General features: G+C 38.6%; 1 pseudogene; it reads right to left on the bottom strand.

The window, feature by feature from the left end:
- Positions 1-11,281: 11,281 nt before the first annotated feature.
- LOC114049476 lies at positions 11,282-14,664 on the bottom strand (annotated as a pseudogene).
- Positions 14,665-16,148: the final 1,484 nt, after the last annotated feature.

The following is a 16,148-nucleotide window of genomic DNA, read 5'->3' as shown; positions in this document are numbered from 1 at the left end:
TTCTCTGATAGAGAAGATGGACACAAAAGTGTTTGAATACTCTGCATTCTCTGCTAACATTATACTGCCCTCCCTATGCTTATCCCTACTTTGTTCTGCTACAATGACATTGGCAAAGAAAAGCACCTAGAGGATATCCCAAATAGAAGGAATGCCCTCATCCATTGGAGCTCTGTGCAAGCCATTCCTTTGACACTAGCAATCATCTTTTGTAAGCATATATTTCCACAGAGGCCCTACTCTGATAACTTCATCATGCCACGGAGGTGATCATGAGTTGTCAAAAATCTATGTCAATAAGAAGATCACAAACTTCCAGCAGCTAAGTGATTCAATGAATACAGCACTGGGCCTGGAGTGAAGATCAAAGTTCAAATCTGGCCCCAGGATTGTGGTAAGGATCCAATGAGATAACATGTGCAAAGTGCTTAGCACACAGTGCTAAGTCCCATCTGGCGCACAGTGGGAGAGGGTGCTATATAAATGCTAGCTATCATTATTATGCTACCAAGCCACTGAGTCTTCAAGTATAATATTACCAAGAGATGTGACTTTTCTATTAAACTAGCTTACGTATGTACAGAAAATTTCAACACAAAAAAGTTAGGCACTAGATAATTAATTCCCTGGCTATAAGAATCCATGTTTTTAGCAATCTAGATATTTCTCTGAAAATCTTGTTAGGGACAGGTACCAGAGCTGTGATTTCAATGACATAGGGAACTCTAAGACAGGGAAACTCTCTCCCTGTGATTTCATTGGAGCAGAAAGCTTCAAAGAAGGATGTGCCTCTACCAGTATATGTCTCCTTTCTTCTCCCTTCTCCTTTTCAGGGCAATGTCTTATAGCTAAATCTCACTTTTCTGCTCCCTGCCAGACCAGTAGCCCAGCCACATCTCAAGCTCTCTCCCTCTTTATTTTTCCCTCATTTTTGCACCCTTGCATTCAGAGTTTTGAACATGTGACCCTATGCCAAGAAAGGCCAGTGGAACATAGGAAAGGGACTCATTTGAAATCTAATTACATCCTCTTTGTAGGAAAAGGTGTGTGCGCGCCCATGAGTGCACATGTGCGTGTGTGTGTGTGTGTGTGTGTGTGTGTGTGTGTTCAGGGTTTTTCTTTAAATTTTTACTTACAGCACAGTGCCCTAAGCTCTAAGTATACACAAGTCAAGTTCGATCTCAAGGCAACCCCCAACCCCAGTCTCTTTGGCTCATATTGCTCCCACTCAGAGTTGTCTCTGGAAAATTTGAGAATGTAGTTCAAATATTCAGCTTCTACAAGATGTTTCAAAAGTGTTTGTACAGTTAAGCTTTAATAACTTCAGAAGTATAGTTTTTAAAAATATTTGAAAGATTATTTAAACTTTTAAAATACTAATATGCTTCTAAGTACTACTATTCTGTGCTATACAACACTCTAGTTGATTTTTTAACTTTAAAAGTAATTTTTATTAGTTGCTGCTCAGTGAATAAAAAGATTGTATTTGTAATCCTAGTCTTTTTAAGATCATCCAAAGAATGAGATTTTGATGAACAGACAATAGTCTTGACATGACCCCACAAGAAAAAGTCTAATGGAACTGGATCAGATGATGAGATAGGCAAGCAAGAGAACCTCCTCTACCAATCCACTGGTCTGAGAAAATATCATTCGGTAATTGTCACCAGTGTATGATGACAGGGTGCCCCATCTTGTTAAAATTAGAATTTTTAATTTATTTTTCAAAATTCACAAAGAAAAAGAAATATAAAAGAAATTTAAATAATTAAACTTTCAAATGATTTTTTCATGTGTAGAATTGGGACACCCTGTAATTGCTCCATGGATATAGAAAAAAAAAAGGTCCCCAGATCTCAAACTAGCATTAGAGGTAAAAACATATATATATTAGCCACCCCTCAAAAATGCAAAAAAGAAAATGAAGAACTCACAGTAATCCACAAGAAATCCATACAATTCTTACTGGTGAGTCTGTGGTTTAGATTCCCATCAGAAGTCAAAAATCTTCCAGGCTACTAATGGGGCAAGTCATCCACATTCTGGCAAGTCCCACTTTTTTAGCTCCATTAACCCATGCAAGTATCTAGACATAGGAAACTCTTGAATGAAGAAACTCCCTCTACCAAGACAAGTCAGCATCTTCTCTGCTATACTTGGAGTCTTTGAACAGTAGTTCTTTTGGAAGTCTGGAAAAGCCTGTGGACTCCTTCTAAGAAGAATGTTTTTAAATGCACAAAATAAAACATATAAGATTACAAAGGAAACCAATTATATTGAAATAGCTATTGAAATATTAAGATCAATTCAGAGATCCCAGGTTAAGAGTCCCTGTGTAGAGGTTAAGTGACTTGTACAAGGTCACACAGTCAGTATGTATCAGGCGCAGGATGTGAGCCTGGGTCTTCCTTGTTATAAGGAGAGTGATCTATCTACTCTGCCTGGGCTACCTCTCAGACGTTCCCAAAGTGGGTGATACCACCTCTGGGGGTGCTGGAATGATCCAGGGGGGTGTTAGCAGCATCAGCTGCAATTGGGGGGGGTATTGAATAAAAATAAGGGGGCAGTGGAAGCATAAGGAAAGAAGAAAAGAGAGTAGAAAATTTTGAAAAACCATTCGTACATGTTTCATCTATTATGTAGCAGAGTTAAAGTCATAAGGATTACATTCAAAGAAACACAAAAAATGCAAGTTATAACTGAGCAGTGATCAAATCTCCCAACAGGTCTTAACAAGCAAGTCTTGGCACACAAGCATATTGAGCATCATCAGGAAGATCAGCATGCATCAGCAGGAATATGTGCATGTAATGACTTGCTTACAATATGATACTATACAGTTACATGACTCAATATTGCATTATCAAAATTTCAATGCAGAAAAAACACACAAATTTAGAATGAATTATTAAATTTAAGGTGCATCATTTTTTTAAGTTTATTTTTTTAAATGATGCAAATTTCAAAAAAAATAGCATTGAAGAGTTAAAGATTTCTAGGGGGTTGCTGAGTAATTTACTTTTTTTTTTTTTGAAAAGGGGATAGTAGACCAAATAAGTTTGGGAACCTCTGCTCTAGGTGCTAGTCTGTACTCATTAAATATCCCTGTCTCTCTTAGGAAAAGTTGAGAATGTTTTGTTGAATTTCACTCACCACAACATTCTTTTGGCCAAATATAAAAGATTCTGAGAATTACTGACTGGGAAAAGGAGTCAAATAAATCCAAGGCCCTTCACAGAGCAATGTTCTTGACTACTGGTCCAAGTCATACTCTCTTGTGACAAGCAAGAAAATTAAATCTCTCTTTCACATGACAACAATTCAAACAATCAAAAAAAAAAAGATCATGCACCTTTTCAAAGTCATCTCTCTTTCTTTAGAATAAATATTTGACTCTCACGTAGTCACTCAGTCAGCTAGCACTTAAGTGCCTGTTACATGCCAGCCACTGTAGCACTGTAAGACTGAGGAAAGAAAGAAGGAAAGAAAGAAGGAAGAAAGGAAGGAAGGAAGGAAGAAAGAAAGAAAGAAAGAAAGAAAGAAAGAAAGAAAGAAAGAAAGTAAGAGAAGGAAAGAAAGAAAGAAGGAAGGAAAGAAGAAAGGAAAGAAAGAAAGGAAGGAAGGAAGGAAGAAAGAAAGAAAGAAGGAAGGAAGGAAGAAAAGGAAGGAAAGAAAGAAGGAAAGAAAGATAGAAAGAAAGAAAGAAGGAAGGAAAGAAGGAAAGAAAGAAGGAAAGAAGGAAAGAAAGAAGGAAAGAAGGAAAGAAAGAAAGAAGGAAGGAAGCAAAGAAGGAAAGAAAGAAAGAAGGAAAGAAAGAAAGAAGGAAGGAAGCAAAGAAGGAAGGAAGCAAAGAAGGAAAGAAAGAAGGAAAGAAGGAAGGAAGAAAATAAAGAAAGAAGGAAATAAAGAAGGAAAGAAGGAAGGAAGGAAGGAAAGAAAGAAAGAAGGAAAGAAGGAAGGAAGGAAAGAAAGAAGGAAAGAAGGAAGGAAGGAAAGAAAGAAGGAAATAAAGAAGGAAAGAAGGAAAGAAAGAAGGAAGGAAAGAAAGAAAGAAGGAAAAGAAGGAAGGAAGGAAAGAAGAAAAGAAAGAAACAAGAGGAAGGGAGGGAAGAACGGAAGGAAGGAAGGAAGAGTTCTTCCCCATATGCTTTTGACCTTTTAACTTTAACCTCTTCATCCTGGTTACCAAGCTCCTTTGCCTTCCAACCTTCTGGCATCCTTTTTAAAACATGGCATTCAGAACTAGAGCCAACACTGAAGATGTGATTTGAACAACTCAACATGCAGCAGAATTCTCACTTCCCTCTCTCCAGGAGGAAGGAAACAAGTATTTATTGCTTAATATGTGCTAAGCACATAAGTTGGGGTGGCTGGTTGGTGCAGTGGATACAGAGCCAGACCTGTAGTCAAGAAGACTCATCTTCATGAATTGAAATCCAGCCTCAGATACTTACTAGCTGTGTGACCCTAGACAAGTCACTTAACCCTGTTTGCCTCAGTTTCCTTATCTCTAAAATGACCTGGAAAAGGAAATGGCAAACCACACTAGTATCTTTCCCAAAAAAACAAACAAACAAACAAATGGGGTCACAAAGAATCAGACATGACTGAAAATTGACTGAACAATAATGTTCCAGGCACTGTAATAATAAGCATTTTACAAATATCATCTCAACTGATTCTCGCAACAACCCTGGGAAGTAGGTACTATTACTATTCCCATTTTATGGTTGAGGAAACTGAAGCAGACAAGTTAAGTGACTTGCCCAAGGTCACACAGCTAAGCAAGTATCTGAAGCAGGATTTGAATTCAGCTCTTCCTGACTCCAGGTCCAGTGGTCTATCCATTACACCACTTAGCTGCTTCTCTGAACACTATACTTTTCATTAATGCAGCCTGGGATCACATTGTTTTTCCCCCAATACAACACCCCACTATTGACTTACACTGAGTATGCAGTCCACTAAACCCCTAGGTCTTTTTTTACATGAATTGCACTATAGCTCACCCACCCATACTACTGCAGTTGCTTTTTTGAACCTAACTGCAGTGTTATACATTAATCCCTACTAAATTTCATCTTGTTAGGCCACCTTTCCAGCCTGTCAGGATCATTTTAGACCCTGATTCTATAATCCAATCAATTAGCAATCCTTCCCAGCTTCATATCCTTTATAAATTCTAGAAGCATGCCAGATATGTCTTTTTCCAAGTCATTGACTAAAATGTTGAACAGAATGGGGCCAGAAATTTTCAGGTAATACAGCAAAGAGCTAGAATTACTCCTTTCAAATTGTCTGGATCTGGACGATTCCAAGGGACTGAAATTCTTCTGTTTGTTACATATTCCCTTCCCTGCTCAAAGAAGGGGCAATATTTATTCTACTGATTCCTCGCCTCCTACAATTGACCTTAAGACAATTAAAAAGAACATCATCATTACAGAAGTGTGTTACAACTCACCCGAAGTAACTTTGTGTCCTTGAGAAAATTGTTCCACTCTAAGAAAACCCAAAATGACATAAAATGATTTCAAGAGAATTCAAAGAAATAATTACACTGGGTAGAAAAAAAGATCTCTGCATGTAAGCATCTCTGTCCAGTAGCATCTGCTGAGAAGACCAACATCCTAGAAGTCAGGAAACATGTACATGACCTTCTCTTGGGGAATCACCACTCACTATTTGTGTGATATTGAACATGTGGAACACATCCCTTGAACTTTGAGAATCTGTTTCTATACCTATTGAATGAGGCTGAGAATACATGTATGCAAGATACTTTGCAAAGCTTAAAGCACTATATAAATATTAACTACTAACTACTATAAATTCAATATATGCTATTATAATTTTTACTGATATTATTATAGAAAAGCACTCTCATCTTGCTCAGTGTTCATATAAAAATAGTTCCAGGAGAAGACACTATCCTGATATAATCTTTTTATATTCAATATTCTATAAACTATTACACAGGTAGATAAAATAATTGCTTTTTGTGTTGAATAGATGATTCAAAATGCTTCCTTATTTTCTATAGACTCACTGAAAGCATACTTATACAACTCCAGTAGTAGAAAGAATGACATAAATGATTGGTACTTCATCCCTTTACCGTGTGATTTCCCATCCCACATAACTATGTGGCACAGCAGAGAGAGTGGTAAGTCTAGAGTTAAGAATACCTGAGTTCAAATCTGGTCTCAAATGTTTATTTAGTTGTATGACCCTAGGCAAGTCACCTAACTTTTGCTTCAGGTTCCTCAAACACAAAATGAGGAGAGTAATAGTAACTACCTCCCAGAGTGGTTGTGAGGATCAAATGAAATAATATTTTGTAAAGCACTTAGCATGGTGCCTAGCAAATAGCAGGTGCCTAATAAATGCCTGTCCCTTCTACTGAGGATATTTTGAAAGTTTTTCATTCCATGCTGCTTAAAGATTGAATATTTGGTACGGCAACACCTGTTCTTAAGTCTTTATGGCATATCCAGTCAATGTTGGGATACAGTGCAATCTGCAGTAATGCTCTAAACAAAATGTGGTAAACGAGTGTAATGAAATATTTCTATGCCATATGAAACACCAACTATGAAGAATATAAATAAATGATACAAAGTGAAGTAAACAGATCCGGGAAAACATTACATACAATGACAAAAATGTAAATAGAAAAAATGCCAAAAAAAAAAGAAAGAAAGAAAGAAACTCCATATTGTATATTATAATGACCAAGCTTGGCCCTGAAGAAGAAATTTTAAAAGGAATTTCTTTCCTATCTTTGCAAAGGTGGGGACTTTGGGTGTAGAAGAATGCATAGACTATCAGTTAGGTTATGTCCTGGTTAGTTTGCTCAACTGCCTTCTTTATTCTGTTTCTTTTTTATTCTTTGTTCCATAGATGGCTCTCTTGCAGTAGAAGGATAGAGAAATATTACATACATGTAATTTGTACATATTACATGTGTACATATGTGATATATTGTGCTTAATGTATAATACGTGTGTGTGTGTATATACACACACACACACACACACACACATATACATACACACACATATATGCAGCTTGGTAATGCAGTGGATAGAATGCTGGGCCTGAAGTCACAAAGACTCATCTTCCTGAGTTCAAATCTGTCCTCAGATACTTGCAAGCTGTGTGACCTTGGGCAAGTCACTTAACCCTATTTGCCTTAGTTTCCTCATCTGTGAAATGAGCTGGTGAAGAAAATGGCAAACCATTCCAGTATCTTTGCTAAGAACACCCCAAAAAGGGGTCATGAAGAATTGGACACAACTGAAATGACTCAACAACAGCAACAAAAATACGCAGAATGCAGAAATGAAGGGCAGACATATAAAAAATTTGTCAACAAAAAATCTAAAGGGAAGACTGAGCAGAGAAAGCCATATGCTGTGGGTCAGGTTCCTTGGGTCATTAGAGAGAAATATTTCAGTTAATTCAGTAGGAGATAGCTAGAGGGAAAGGCTTAAAATGTTCAAGCTACAAGCATTTTGCTGATGGCTATACACAAGCCAGAGCCAAAGCTTCTTGAAATTTAAGGGTTTTCTTAGAGGATAAGGCAGAAGCAAGAATTAAGTTAATAGGCAATTAAGGGACAGTGCTAGGGGTTAATAGGGCACCATATTGTGCCTAAATAATATCTGTCTTTTAACTCTTAGTGTAGATCATGACACTTTATTCATCTCTCATAAAGAGCAGATTATTGATTCATATAATTATTTTAAGTTTATTTTTAGAGAAAAAGCAATAATCATGTTGAATCCTTTGCCTTTATCTTACTTTTCACTTATTCACATTAGTCAAATTACAGGAGTTGTGCTACATTGAAGAGGCACTGCTATCTACATTGGCGGTGGCTTCCAAAATCACAGGCTAAATACAGGGCAGGAAACCACCTGGCTACTACCCTGTCAATCCAAACCTGCTTCAGTTACAACAAATGTTACACCAGTAAACTTCAAGAATCCATTGACCTCACAGAAAAATACTATCCCTAAAATAGCCTTTTCCAATGAAAACTATACTGTCTACTGGAAAATAACAATAACATTTACATAGCACTTTGAGGTTTGTAAGGCACTCTACAAAAATCAGCTAATTTAGTCTGCACGACAACCCTGCGAGGTAGGTGTTAATATTATCTCACTTTATATATAAGGAAATTGAGGGAAGCAAAGATTAAGTGACTTGTCCAGGATCACACAACTAGTAAGCGTCTAAAGCAGGATTTCAAATCATGTCTTCCTAACTCCAGGTCAAGTACTGTATCCACTGAACCACCAGATGCTTGTAAGATCATTGGTCTTGGATCTGGAAGGTACTTTAGAGATCATGTAGTACAATTCTCCACCCCCACCCCCCACATACGCACTTTATAGATGACGAAACTGAAGCCCAGCAAGGTTAAAGGACTCTAGGTTTCACAGATAATGATTTGTACAAGTGGGATTCAAACCCAGATCTCTTGACTTCAAGACCAGGATTCTTTCCACCACACCACAATGCTGTTCTAGAGTGAGCCTGCCACTGGTGGTCACTCGCCCTATGACTTTTATTTTGGTTCTATAATCTCTCCGAGGACAGCTAGGTGGCACAGTGGATAGAGCACTGGGCTTGGAATCAAGAAGACTCATCTATATGAGTTCAAATCCTATCTCAGACACTTACTTGTTGTGGGACCCTAAGCAAGTCACTTACGCCTGTTTGCCTTAGTTCCTCCTCTGTAAAATGAACTGGAGAAGGAAATTTCAAACCACTCCCGTATCTTTCCCCAAAAAACTCCAAAAAGGGGGTTATGAAGAGTCAGACATGACTAAAAGGACTGAAAAGCAAGTCTCTGAAGTAGTCAAAAAGTGTAATTTTACCTCCTACTTCCTAGGAATACTTAGGACCTCCACAGTATAAAGCTTTTAAAGCACGCTTTAGGACAATGTGATAACTCAGAGGGCTTCAGGGCAAGGTGGCAGAAGAATTTCACAAGTCTTTGGCTTCCCCCAGGCCAGTGTGTGAATATGGTGGTCTTATTTCTTTACATTGTAAAAAACAAAATTGAGAAGATTCCGAGTCATGAACTTTATTCTGACAGTACAAATTATGGCACCCACTTCAGAGTGTTGTTTTGAGAATCAAATAAGATAATATGTATAAAAGCACTTTGCAAACATTAAAACACTAAAATATTAAAACTGTACAATGTTAGCAATTACTAAAATGCTAAGTATCTGGTATTAACTTTCTCAATAGTAAGTTAGTGAATGCAATTAAAATTGTTCTTACTCTGTACAAAATGTTGTATTAGATGATAATGAGGTCACAAAGGAAGCAAACTACATAGACCACAAGTGTATCTACATCCATTTCCATGGACTCGGAAATTCATTTAATTGATCACAATTTTTTCTCATTCCATCTATGCCTCTACCTAATGATTCTTAGCTCTATTCTTCATCATCACTGTGACTTATAATCCCTCTACCCCTTAGTTCTTTCCTAGTCCAGCACCCCTATGCCATCTACACTCTTCTCCATTATCCATCTTACCCCTTGATGAAACAGTTAAACTGTTCTTCTGAGTCTCTTATGTCCTTGTATTATTGTTTATCTTTCCCTACCCAGCCCCAATCTTGCATGACTCCCATTATCCACTGCCTTCACTCTTACTCATGTGCTATTGAATGAAGCTGGAGAAAATCACATAACCATTCTGAAGGGATCCATTTCAAATTTATGTTGCATAGCTTCAACTGGGCCCTCACTGCAGCAAGACAGTCCTTTTGTCATGTCCTAATTGATTCACTATCCCATTCACCACAGAGGCTTTTCAAAATATTTCCATCATTCCCTAAACTTCTAAAGGCTCTCCCTGTGAGCTGAGAACCTTGCTTCATATTTCACTAATAAAATTAAGGCCAATCGCTGAGACCTCTCTCTTCCATTCTCCTCATGCCACATCACTCAGAAGCTTTCCTCCTCCCCGCCACCTCTTCCTTTACCTCATCTCTACATGAAGAGGTTGTATTCTGCTAGATGATTGGGAATATAAAGATGAAAAACAAAATAGCCCCTGTTCTCAATTAGTTTATATTCTACTAGTACAAAGGCTCTTAACTTGATGTCCACGAACCTCTTTTTAAAAATATTTTGAAAACCAAATTTAAATATCACTGGTCTCTTTTAGAATCTTATGCATGTTATTTCATGCATTTAAAAATATTATTCTAGAAAGAGATCCATAGGTTTCACCAGTCTGATAAAAGGGGTTCATGATACACACAAAAAATATTGAGCCCCTGTTTAGGGGACATAATATGTACGTAAGTAAGGAAATAAAGTAATTCAAAATAATTTCAAGAAGGAACGAGTGCTAATAACTAGGTGGATTAAAGTAGCCCTGATGTAGGTGCTGGCACCTGAACTGTGCTTTGAAGGAAGCTAGGGATTCTGTGAGATAGAGGGAAAGGAGAGAATTTATAGATTTGGGTGACCATTTGTGCAAAAATAGAGTATTTCGCACACAGAACAGCTAGCAGACTGGTTCAACTAAAATAGAGAATATGAATAAGACATTAAAGTTAGTTGGGAACCACATTACAGAGGTCTTTAAATGTCAGGCTAAAGATTTTTTATTTTATCTTAGAAGTACTTGGGATCTATTGAAGGTTTTTGGGGGATTTTTTTAAATTAGCAGTAAAATGGTCAGATCTGTATTTTAAGATATCATTTTGGCAGCTATGAAGATGATGGATTAGAGAACATGGAGGCAGGGAGATCAGTTAGAAGGATATTTATTACAATAGTCTATGCAAGACGTGGTGAGGATCCACACTAGGAGAGATGCTGCATGTAAGTCAGTAAGGAGAAAGATCCAGAAAATGTTATGGAAGGAGAATCAGTAAGGATGGCTACTGAATGGATATGGAGGTTGAAGGAGAAGGAAGATTCAAGAACAACTTTAAGGATGTGAACCTGGGTGACTGGAAAGTTTATGGTGCCATTAACGGAAATAATAAAGTTTGAAGAAAGGATGTGTTTGGGGGGAAATGTGTTTAGTTCTGTTTGGCATATTTTGAGTTTGAGAGGCTGACAGGACATCCAAGTGGGGATGTCCAGTATGCACGTAGGAGTATAGGACTGAGAAGCATTAGAATACAGTAGGAAGGGTGCTGTTTCCCGTCAAAAAAAAAATCAAGGTTAAATCCCAGCTCTGTCATTTGCTATATGTAAAACCTTGAGCAAGTCACAATCTCCCTACCACTTAAACCTTGATTGGAAAAGCAGCAGCAATATCAGCAGTTGTGGCCACTGCCAAAATGGCAGCAGTTATCAATGCTAAACAAAATGCCTTCACCTTTTTCACCAAATGGATAGATATACTCAGATTCCACAGATACAGCCAGGACTTGCTTATACCTATTGATGACAGAGTAGATTACTAATGAAATAGTTGGATAACAAATCTGTAGGTAGACATTGCCAACATTTCAGACAACCTCCAAGAAATGAATGTGTAAAGTTTCCTTTGTGATGTTCAAACACTCCAGGATTATAGAGGCTGCCAGTGTCAAAAATCTATTTAATAATCACCCCAAAGGAGCATGAGAGAATATTAATTCAGCATGTTTGATAATGTGGCTTCCCTGGCTCCCATTTTGTCTCCTCTCTTAATCAGATGCTCATCACTGACTGTTTCAGTCATGCCCCTGGAAATCTTGGTGGGAATGCCAAAAGCCTGGAAGAGAAAGATCTTCTTGGGATTCAGACCAGTGTTCTAGGCTGAACAGTCCCATTCTTGAGGCAATGACAGCCCCACAACTAGTGGCTGGTACTTTATTGGCCAGAAGTATACCATTAATCACAATCAGATCCTCCTCAGTGGGCACAAAGCACATAGATGCCCACAAATGGCTTTGTGCATCATGGTGTGCTTTCTCATCAATTCTACAGCTTCTCCATGGAGGGACATACAAAATCTGATGCATCCATTAGTTGGAGTCTGCTCCCACAGTGAGGTATTATGGGTAATCATCTAAAAACTAGGATGAAGTTGAGGAAGGAATTTGATTTCCAGGTACCTCTGTGTCCCCAGGCATCATGAAAGTGCTTCAAGAATTGCTACATGGTTTAAAGATAATGTAACTTACATGGGGAAACCTAGAGAGACCCCACTCTTTTCCCTTAGAAGATTACAAGAACTTCTCAGCCGATTTTAAATTTCATAACTCTGGAACAAACTTCCTTCCCATGGGAAATTCTCTACCCTGGGGCCAAACTCCTATGGCTAGTCCTAGTTACCCTCTCTGGTCATTGATAACCTTGGAAAGAACAGTCCCAATTGAGAGGTGGGGTCAGAAACCAATTTTCAAGAGATTAAAAAGAAAGTGGGAAGTAAGAAAATGAAAGCAACTGGACAAAAAAAAAAAAAAAAAAAAAAAAAAAAACCTTTTCTAGTACTCTGTGAAAGAGAGGTGAGACATCGCCAGAGGGGACAGCAGATTCAAGGGAAGGTTAAATGTAAAGTCCTGCATTTAAGTTCAAAAAAATCAATTGTATTTGGGGAGAATGAAGGAGAATTTACTTGATAACAATTCATACCTAAAGGACCAGAAGGCTGAACCAGCATTATGTTGTGACTACTAAAAAGCTAATGCTGTTTCAGGCTGAATTAATTGAAGTACTGAATTCATGACAAGTAAAGTTAGTCCCATTGTATTCTTCTAATCTAAGCACATCTGGAGGATTACGTTCACTTCTGCACCAGTCTTTTTATAAGAGACATTAACAAATTGCAGTAGAGAGCCCTAGCAGGTGATGAGTCTCTAAACAACGCAAGACCCAGAGACAGAGGAAAACATTCTGTCCATAAGATCATAGGATTTAGAACTAGAAGGGGTCTTGGAGATGATCTCTAGCCTAACCCCGTCATTTTACAGATAAGGAAACTGAGGCCCATAGTTATTAGCAAAGTTGGGAACTCAAGTTCTCTTGTCATTCAAATAGATCTGAAATGTCACCATGACTATATTCCCTTCAGAGATGCAGATCACAAATCATTCCTGCCTCCCCATCCCATGTGACTGATCTAAGTCCATCAAAATACTTGCCACAAGCTATCTTCTAATGGCAACTAGGTTGCACAGTGGATAGAGCACCAGCGTGGAGTCAGGAAGACCTGAGTTCAAATCCTGTCTCAGATACTTACTAGGTGTGTGACCCTGGGCAAGACACCTAACCCTGTTTGCTTCAGTTTCCTCATCTATAAAATGAACTGGAGAAGGAAATAGCACACCACTGCAGTATTTTTGCCAAGAAAACCCCATATGGGGTCACCAAGAGTCAGACATGACTGAACAACAACAATAACAATCCCCCAATATTCTGGGAGACTTCCTTTCTCTTGCAATCACAAAGATACCAATGGGGCACATGGGCCATCCATTAGTCATCATTCACTCTTGCCACATGACCAATTCACTTTCATTTTCACTGACCTAGGTAGAACAGTGGATAGAATGTTGGGACTGGAGCTGATGGGGTATGGGCCAAATCTTCGCCCCTTGCCCCAAAGGGAATCTGGCTCCCATTTGTCTATGACCCAGCTCCTTATCTCCCTTTGAGAGCCCTAGCCCCACCTTTTGATCTTATTCAGATGCCTTTCAAACTTCTCACTTCCTGTTCCTCTCATTATCTATTCCCATTTTCTATTCAATCTCTTAGATATTCCAATCGGAATTCTCACCTAGACCCTTTTCCCAGCCCCTTCCCTGGTCACCCAAAGTTACTTTAGTGCATATAAGATCCACCCTGGCCCCCATTTAAATGCTGAGACTTTCTCATGCCCAAAAGGCTGAGATTTTCTCATGCTCACTCGTCTCTATGGGCATTACTAATGTTCAGATTCCTTAAGAGTCTGGCCTATATGGTTTATCTCTAATAGACTTTTTCTCTGGCTGAAAGAAGACTTGGGTTAAATTCATTCAGGCAGGGCCAGCATCACGATCTCAGGGGTCCCAGCACCCCTAAACCTCCAGACTTCATCAGAGCCAGGAGGATCTGACTTGAAATCCCACCTCAGGTACTAGCTGTGTGACTCTGGGAACTTAACATCTGTCTTCCTCAGTTTCCTTAACAGAGGATAATAATAGCACCTATGCCCCAGGATTGTTGTGAAGATCAAAGGGGAGATTTGTAAAATGCTTAGCACACTGCCTGGCACATAGTAGGCACTGAGTAAATATGCATTCCCTTCCTTCCTCATCCATTTCTTTGATGACATCCCATATTTTTTATTAGATGACATCCTATATTATACTTCTTCATAAGTTCTTGTTCATAATGCATTGTGTCCTACTTATACCTACCTTTCCATTGCCCTCTGGATGATGCTCATTTTCAATTCTTTGGAGATTGTTGTGTTCTGTGCCTTGTAGCCACCAAACTACATCAAAAAATATCAATGGTAAAGAAATGGGCCTTTGTTTCAAAGAGGAGCTTGGCAAGGTCATCAAAAGAACTCACTAATTTTCCAAAGGCTACCCAGCCCACCCTCCTCCTCCTGTTCAATGCTGGCCTAGCTGATTTGTTGTCCATTTCCTGACAGATGAGCTTGATGTGCCATTTAATCTTGCTGCATCTGATCATCTACACGATAGGTATTCTTCATCCAGTTGGTTTTTCCTGGGTACATAATGATGCTGAACTCTTCAGTCATGGATCTTATCCAGGAGGCTTTGCAGTCATCTAGGACTCAATGTAATGAAGACAATGTCATCATCCACCAGCTGGATGGAGGATCACACCATCTATATGGAATCCCTCTTAAATTTGAACTCTATTAGATCTCTTCCATGACAGTGATAAACACCTTGGGAGGAGGAAAAGGAAAAAGAGGAAGAAGAAGAGGTAGAATATAGCATTTATATAAAATGTTAAGGTTTGCAAAGCACTTTTACAAATATTATTTTATTTGATCTTCACAACAACCTTAAGAAGTAGGTATTATTATTATCTTCATTTTACAGATGAGGAAACTAAGGAAGACAGAGATTAAGTGACTTGCGCAGGGTCACATGTGTAGTCAGTGACTAAAACAGTTCCAAAGAGGCAAATGTAGGCCTGACATGAGGAAAAGTCTCTGAACCACTAGAGCTATCCATGAGTAGAATGGGGCTGCCTTCGGAGCTCATGAGTTCTAGGGCCAGTGGAGGTCTGCAAGTAAAGGGTAGATGAGTCCTTGGCAAAGAAATTGAAATGGGTATTCATTTGAAGTGTGATTGGACTAGGTGGCTGCCTGAGCCTGTGAGCCTGTGAATATTTAGTCTGAAGAAGAAAAGGCTAAGGGAAGATACCCCATATGCATTCAAAAACAAAGAATTATCATGGGAGAAGAAACTTGTTCTTCCTTGCTTCAAAAAGCAGAATTAAGACTAAGAACTAGAGATTTTTTTTTCAAATAACAAAATGTCCCACCTCCAGTCCCACCTCCAGAAAAAGAAAGACAAAAGCTTATGACAAATATTCATAGTCAAGCAAAAAAAAAAAATCCCACATCAGCCATGTAAGAAATGTAAGCTACAGGCCATCTCCTTGCCAGTTGCCTTACCATGTTAGAGATACTTCCACCCTGGTGCCCTTGATGACTAATATGCTGACTGCCTCTTAATTTCAGTAAAACCCCAGACATGCTTCATTTACTTCTTACTCTTTAGTCATCTCCTCATCAACCACCTTGGCCACCATGCTTGTACGATTTCCTCTCCCAACAATCCCTTTCAAGAATTACAAATTATGACCAAGTCAACTCTGCCATTACTCCTGGATGAAACGTGTCAATCTACTACCCTGTGGCCTCACTCATCATTGTTTAAGTTACTTTCAAAACCAAATGCCCACACCTGCCCAACAATGCCTTTTGTGTATTATCTCCCCTGTTAGAATAATGTAAGCTCCTTAAGGGCACCGACTGTCTGTTTTTACATACCCAACACTTAGCACATTGGCATATAGTAATTACTTAATAACTGCTTTTTTTCATTCATTTTCATATTACATAATAACTTTCTAGCAACTATTTCTGTCCAAGAATGAAAGAGGCATCTTTATGTAGTAGTAAGTTCCCCATTACT

This window comes from Vombatus ursinus, unplaced genomic scaffold, assembly GCF_900497805.2.
Source record: "Vombatus ursinus unplaced genomic scaffold, bare-nosed wombat genome assembly UNPS02014798.1, whole genome shotgun sequence".
NCBI lineage: Eukaryota > Metazoa > Chordata > Mammalia > Diprotodontia > Vombatidae > Vombatus > Vombatus ursinus.
Note: the sequence above shows the minus strand (reverse complement) of the source record. Positions and strands in the feature narration are given on the sequence as shown.